This window comes from Etheostoma cragini, chromosome 21, assembly GCF_013103735.1.
Source record: "Etheostoma cragini isolate CJK2018 chromosome 21, CSU_Ecrag_1.0, whole genome shotgun sequence".
In the NCBI taxonomy this organism is placed as follows: Eukaryota; Metazoa; Chordata; class Actinopteri; order Perciformes; family Percidae; genus Etheostoma; species Etheostoma cragini.
Window position 1 is genome coordinate 9,776,458 of NC_048427.1, and position 8,174 is coordinate 9,784,631.

Below are 8,174 nucleotides of genomic sequence, written 5' to 3' on the forward strand. Positions count from 1 at the left end.
CTTAAATTTGCCTTTTGGAATCATGTAAAGTGGTTACTCACTGTGGTTAAAATTTAATAAAGTTGCTAAGGCCCATTAAAAGTAATAAATATTAAAATAATAATAGAAATGTGGTCACAAAGAAAATAAGTTAGGCAGCTCTTGCTAATTGGCCTCTTTGTTTCTCCTGCCTGAGTTGCCAGATATGCAGATTCCAGGCAGTGTTTTGGCCAGGAGGCAGACAATCTTGTTAGGAACAATTATCTTGGGTATATTGTTGAATGTAAACTCAATCCCTCTCACACAGAAGCATTCGAAACCGCACCTGGCACAGCAACCATCAAACTCGGACAAATGTCAATGAGGGTAAACATTCCAGCATTGAAGTTAGACCACAACAACCAAAGTCATTCAAAACTTCCCCCAGTGTGAACGGAATACCTCAGAATAAAGATCATAAACTAAAGTAAACTCTTCAGCATCACAGATGGCGTGAGCCTGTGTTTATTGCTGTGAAGACATTAATAATTACAGAGAAGACTGGCGTCCAATATATATTTCATAAAGTTGGGTACAGTTCACATATTATTACCTTTTAAAGGAGAATTCAGGTCAATTTCAACATGTAGCTCTGTTTTTTTTTGTTTTTTAGTGCTGTCAGTAGCGAGACCGATGACAACAATCGGTGCAGTCTACACCGCGTTGTCCTCCTGCTAGATTTGGCATCCAACAGGCTTAAACAGGGCAAGTTTTAAACTTGTTAATCCATTATCTGTTTATTTACCGTTTCCAGTTCTCTTTACATTCATCACTATGAGCGCTTCTTGTACAGTGTCTTCACATTGACATTTGAGACATAGTTTATAGCTGCTTTTACTACTTTTAGGCCACAAAAACTCAATTAATAAATACATAGTTTATGATAAAGTATTTATCTACCGGAATTGTATCCTTTGAAACAGCCTTTTCAGTGTTATGTAATGCTGGGTTCAGTCTACAAGAAATCAGGTCAGAAACAACACTGGGCGTCGGGCGCAGTAATAGATCATTTTATCCCATGTAGTGTCTCATAGTAATCCGATATACCAACCGAGAGACCAGCATGTTAGAATTTAGCCTTGTCTCTGGCCAATGAGAGCACAACTGTAAACATGACAAAATGAAAAAGGAATGATGTTATTATAAATGTCCTGTTGTGCCTTGTTATGCCGCACAGTGCCCTGCTTTGCCACAAACCACTACAAAGAACTACTACAAAATACTTTTTTTTGGGGACATTTATTGCCACTCTTTAGTCTAACCCCGACAGGTTGTCAGACTCCGCCTACCAAGAGCCTGGGTCTGTCCGAGGTTTCTTCCCAAAGGGGAGTTTTTCCTCGCCACTGTCGCACTGTTGCTTGCTCTGGAGGAAACTATTAGAACCGTTGGAAGTTTTTAGTTACCAAGCAGCTAGTGTTGTTCACAGAGGCCTAACTAACTTACAAGACATGTCTATGCCAGCTTCTTCTGAGCATTAAACCGAAGCCATAACTCCCAGCAGAGGTACAACAACACTGTCTGGTAAGTTTTAAATGAAGTTCCAAATTCAAAATTGTGAGTTTACTTGAATAAAAACAACAAAATTACCAACCCTTATTATCTGGGGTGTATTCAAAAATGCACACACACAAAAAAAAATCATAAGTTTGTAAATGGGCAAAATTGGTTCACCTACATTGTGAATGCATAGGAGTTGGGCCGTACTGTCAATTTGCAAAAATCTTAATAAGAAGAATAAGAGATAGGGAACATATACTCATGATATACACAGAGAATTGGCCAATACCTAGGAGGATTAGACTGTCCACTTCTACCCTTAGATAGAAATGGAAGAACTCAGCCATAGCCTACAATCTGTCAGAAGTAGGAATAGTTAGTGGTGCTCACATGAGTGTGGCTAATTCAATACGACATCTTTCTAATAGGTACTGTGGCCGCTCGGAGGAAGAGAACAAATACACACAGAGAGGTTATATATCACAGGTGCAAAGTAAGTACAATGTGAATGAAGCTACTGTAAATGAGGGCTTTAAATCTTAAGTGAATATAGAGAGATCTGTTGGTAAAAGTAAAGAAGAGCTGCGCTGGACTTGATCTTCAATAATGTGGTAGTGTTGATGATTTGGTTAACAGAAAACCACCCCCAAAATAGTCTACATGTTTGGAAATAAACTACACCAAATTATTAAGTGTTGTTTGTATATCAGTGAGTTATTGCTGTCTTTTGATTGATGCATTTGTGTAATAATTAGCACGTAGGTTGAGGGGAGTTGTGAGTCAGATACAACATTTTAATTAAGGTCATTGCTTAATTATTCCATCATCACCAAAGCTATTTCAACCTTAGCTAATTAAAGGTCCCATGAAACTAAAACCTTTAAATAAAAACAAAACAAAGAAATTATCCAGCAAAGCAGCCTTTTTTTTTTACAAGACTAATCATAGACACGGGGCTTTTTACTAAATATGTTACATACATTCTGAAAATGTTGAACATTCTGATGCTATAAGCTCACCTTCATATCTTAAAAAATAAACAAACGTCTTGTCAAACTCAAGAGTATTGTCATGTAGGTCATGCAAGATCACACTAATTTCTATGATAATGCTTTTATAGAATCTTCTTTTTTTTTTTTTTTTATCAAGCCATTTTAGTTGTTCTCCTTAAACTTTTCACCAACACCAAGGTTGAGGTGTTGATAAAAGAAATGAGTATTAACTGCCAGGGGTGAAGGACAGTACATTCAAATGTGTACCACAGTCAGGGCCGCCTCAGGTGATTGTAATGAAATCTGAGTAGGGCTCTACAGGCCACGCCAAGCTCTGTGGAAACCAGGTTACTCAGTAAGCTCTGGCCCTGTTTGGCCCCAGTAAGACAACAACAGCCCTATACTCTCACTGCAGTTGTAATAAGAAAAATCTGTCTACACCAGCATTACTTTAAGCAGAAGCCACAAATTATTTTATTTCAACAATGAACACATCTGACAGCAATGATTTTAGCATGCAACATTCTAGTTGGCTTGTATCTGACTAGCCAGGCTAGATGATGGAAGCTATATGGCGTTCATATTTCTCACATTAATTTGTGTCTAGCACGTTTTCTATTGCATTTTAATATGAAATTCCTCTTGGTACCATATGACATCTTTTGTATTGATTTTCTAATAGCTAGACTGAAATTCTTGATATTTCATGCATTTTTAATAGCCTAGGTAGGTCCCATGGTAATTTTCTATATACATATAGACTATTATGCTGCATAAAAACAAAATGTAAAGCCACAATGAGGCACTCTGGTACCCTTACAGTATTAAAAGTACTGTATTAAATTTATAATAAAAGGCAAAAGAAGCAACTAATAGTAGTGTGACAAATTAGGGTTTTACCCAACCACTTAGTCAATTTAGCATCATATACAGTATATATATATATATATATATATATATATATATATATATATATATATATATATATATATATATATATATACAGTATATATATATCATTCCATAAACGGATGACTAAAATGAGGACTAGCAGGGCTTTGACTCTGTAGGACCCAGATTGAGAACCACCGCAAGAAAAGCATAAATGTATTTTTGCCACATTTACAGTAACATTAATAAACCCTCAAATTATTGCAAACAACTCTCTGCAATGCTCACGTTTTACACTTCATGTGTGTAAATTCACAATATACTCATTGCTTGTAATCCAGTTTACTTTGAAACTACACACTTTACATGTGCATCCAGGGGATTTTCAGTTTTAGAGCAAACAGCACTAGCATATCAAAAGTGTAGTCAATGCTGTTAGATTCCCACACTGTATCACAATGTTGAATGGAAAAAGCTGAATGGAGAGTCAAGGAAGTACTTAGAGTAGCGAGGAATCCCTTTTAGTCAGTGCAAGACTGCCTGTAAGACACAATGCCAAGATCTACTGTATGTTAAAATGGTTTTGGTCATTCACTATAATTGGCGTTGTTGGTTATTTTTTCCAAGGATTTGTACAGTCAGTGCAAGGGTCGTAAAGTAACTAACATTAAGGAGTAGAAATATCAGTGTTCTAACAAGAATAACCTAAAATATGCTTCTTTCCAAGATCAGGTAAAGAAGCAAAGTAAGAATTTATTTAAATATTTAAATTAATTCTTACTTTACTTTAAATTTATTTTAATATTTAAATTAATTCTTACTTTACTTTAAATTTATTTTACTATTTTTCGGCGCTAATACCTAACCGACTACCTAATCAACCAAATACAGGAATTCATCCTTTCACAGACAATCTCCCATTCAAACAGCAAGGACTTAGCAGCAGTTATTTAAATCAAAGGTGCTTCTGTCACCCTGCGTGACTAACAGGATTTGACATGGTGACGAGCAGACAGGTCCCAGGTTCAAGAAACACATTCTATCTGTCTGACCCCTCTTCTCTCACACACAGTCACACACAGTATCACACAAACACACACACACACAATCCCACCATTCCCACACAAACCAACACGCACAAAATCCCACCATTCCCCCCTCCACACACACACACACACACACACACACACACACACACACACACACACACACACACACACACGCATACAATATCCCACCATTCCCAAACACACACACACACACACACACACACACACACACTCAGGTCCATACTGAAGACTCAAATGCAGTCTCGTTCTGCTTCACCATTACACACCGACACAGCAGCAATATGTAGTCAATGCTTGTAATGGAGCCCTTAAAGCTCTATCTGTGTGTACTAGCCACTTTCACACATGACTGAGCAAAACTTCACGTTATAGAAGGCCTCATTTGTTCATCATTTGAGCAGGATAATGCTCGTAATAAAGGTATTTAAAAAGTATCACAATCATCTATAAGAACAACAGTTAGACCTAATTTACTTCCCCCCCACCTCTTCACCTTTGACTTTCTCCCCTCACTATCTGCTCTCTCTCTCTCTCTTGAAGAGGCAACAGCTTGCCCCTAATTTAAAGTAATCGGATGACTCTCTCTCTCTCTCTCTCTCTCTCTCTCTCTCTCTCTCTCTCTCTCTCTCTCTCTCTCTCTCTCTCTCTCTCTCTCTCTTTATAATCCAAGACACGCAGGCTGCTGTAAGGTAACCTGTTTTTGACGGGACCACTGAGACACACCACATATTCTTACTGTGGCAGCTCATAAGCGCTTCCACTGTCTACTTGTTGAAATCATTGGCTACTACATACCCTCTTGGTATTTCAGAGGAGACAGGGAATCACTCACTGCTGATCAATTCCAAAACAATACTTATTTTACATACAAAATGGATTTTAACCACCCCACGAAATGCAATGTATCTCAATTGATTCGCATTAATATCACTTTAAAAATAATCCAACATACCCTGGTATACCCGGTGGTGAATCCAGGATAGTGCAACCTTTATCATTAGGATCACTGCCTGTCCATCACTGATAAACAATAGCTCGAGGAGATCTAAGATCAACTAAAGCAGCGTGTTGAATAGAAATTTGCTGAGTTGTCGTCAATTTAGCAAACCAGCACCAATAATCCTCCGCAGGCGGTTTCAGCACCATGGACAGCGAATTCTCAGCTCCAACTGTTTAAACTAGTCGGTACAATGATGTAGAAAGCGAGTTTATCAATGCAAGTGTCAACAGCTGTAGTATTCCCATATTATATATATATATATAACTTCTTCATTTCTACCGAAAACTAGAGACATGTGTAGACCTATAACATTCTAGAAAGAGGATAGGAATAATACAACCATAACATAATAAATGCAATAAAAAGGACGCCGTCAGGTCAGTAAACACCGAGTAAGACAGACATACTATAAGTCAGAGCAAAGGTTTCATTAAAGCATACAGGTTCACATTGTACTTACCGCGTTATCCTCGTTGAAGCCATCTGTTAGACATACAAATCTACTTTTCCACACACTGTTGCAGTCTCTGGGCCGCGGTGAAACACAACCAGAGGAGACGATCCAGGAAATAACATCCACACAACTCATCCACCCGACTCCACTTTTTTTCTTTTTTTTAGGGAGGGAAAAATGTCGTTGTCCGCGCCTTCAAAACGAGAAAAAATGAGTTTATTATCAAGTCACACTCTCACACACACACACACACACAGAATAGGACACAGGCTTTTGTGCAGTGAAAAATAGTCTCCTTCTCCTCTAGTCTTCTTTTACTTTAAGTCTCCAGCGTGGGACTTAAAAGGTAACTACGAGCTCTGTCGGAGAGAGACAAAGTAACAGTAGCCTGTCTCCTCTAGTATTCCCCCTTGCGTTCTCAACCAGATAGAAAGAGAGAGAGGGGGAGGAAGAAACAGAGAGACCTAACGATATTAGAGAGACACATCGCGAGAGAGAGAGAGAGAGAGAGCGAGAGAGAGAAAGAGAGAGAGAGAGAGAGAGAGAGAGAGAGGCGATGCGGAGTCAGAAGGGAGGTTGTTTCGGAAGGTAGTCGCGCATTTACCGCAGGAGCAGCAATCGGCAGCAGCGATCGGTGCTCCGCCGTAATCTAATTATGTCCACGGCCAAAAGCGCAGAGATTACCGGGTAGTTGCTCTGCTCTTTGCGCCCCATGGCGGAGAGGGAAGTATAGGAACACGGTTAGGGACAGTAACTCATCAAATGTTAACTAGTCAGTATCCACCCACACTGAAAAGTTACCACCGAAGACAAAATATGTTCCCATATCTTCCCTCAAACTAAACAGCGACGTGTTTTCAATTCTTTGCTGAAAAGCTAGGAAATGGCCTGATTATCTCACATATCTGCTACAGGTGACCACAGTCCCAGAAGGGGGGACCTTGCAGCATGCTGCACGACCAGGCAAGACATTGTTGGCCAATACAGATGATGAGAAGACACCGTGCAATTAACACTTGGCTTTAAAGAAGCCCTATTTATTCAAGATGAACTGCTCTTGTTTAAATATTCCTCATTCCAAGTCATTGTAAGGTATGCCATCAAGAGAAGTCTCCCATCAGATTGTTTTTCCTTCACAGCCAAAAGTGAACATGTAACTCATGTTATCTTAATAGTTACACAATAAAACAGTGAAGTCAAAATGAAGTGAATATAAAAACTACCCACTATAAGCAAAAGTCCAGAATTTAAAACTGTAGTTGAGTAAAAGTACATAATGATAAGTATAATTAGCTAATTGTACTTTTGATGTGTTTTATATATAAATATGAATTTATTATTACTGATGGTTTACTGCTTTAAGTAGAATTGTAGATGTTATATCATGAGGTCGAAATGGGTGAAGTCCCTTTACATACAGTGCTCGAGTAAACATACTTACTTTTCACCACTCTGCAGTACTAAATTGTACAACTTTTTACATTTTAATCCTCCCATTCCCCCAACGTGCATGTCGTTGTACACAGAAACAACTCTACACACAGAAACACGGGAGGGAAACAACATAATTTACATATAATTCTCCATTTATTGCTAAACCTTTTGACTAATCATTCTGAATAAAAGTAACATAACTCCCTAAATTGTAGTCCATATAAATAGGTTGTTCCTACAAATAATTGTAATTTTGTAATGAGCCTTATGGCACAGGGGGAGATGCAGAATACATGCTGTCTAAAGAAGTGTCACAGCCTGCACTTTTTAAAAATAACTACTTTGAATAGGTAGAAGTACGTAGCAAAACTGAACTCCTGCAAAGACTCTGTAAAAGTTGATTATATATTGTCAGAGTGGATTAATGAATCTCTAAAGTCTCTGTAGAAAGCTTTTGTGTAATCCTGCTCCGAAGCTTTCCGTATCTTTGTATTATAAAGATTTCTCTCAGCCTGCTGATCTCTTCACTGTTTGTTTTGAAAGAAGATTACTTTCTAGGCAATTGCAAATGGTTATTCATTTTGTGAGCCATTGTAGTTTCCCATATTACTATATTGGCACTTAATGTAGATCAACATAGCAATAGGAATGGGCTACAAGAATATGAGAACAGTAAATATTGACTTAATTTACTTTGTGTCAAATCTGTTAGCCCATCTGGGTAAAGAAGTACAATAAATAAAAGAAAAAATATCAAAATTGAGTAAACCTTTGCCCAATGATTCAAGTCACTCACCTTGACTTTATTTAGCTATATT

The 8,174-nt window shown here is 38.0% G+C and overlaps 1 protein-coding gene across 4 annotated transcripts in view; it reads right to left on the reverse strand.

Moving 5' to 3' along the window:
• LOC117937118 (protocadherin-15-like) overlaps positions 1–6,357 on the reverse strand; it is a 167,331-nt gene extending 160,974 nt beyond the window's left edge. For 2 of the 4 annotated variants that reach the window (XM_034860831.1, XM_034860830.1), the window contains exon 1: positions 5,929–6,354. The gene's annotated coding sequence lies outside the window, so the exon portion shown is untranslated. Of the gene's footprint in view, positions 1–5,928 lie in introns of all 4 variants that reach the window. The other 2 variants (XM_034860829.1, XM_034860828.1) reach the window with 1 other exon arrangement.
• Between the last annotated feature and the right edge of the window lie 1,817 nt (positions 6,358–8,174).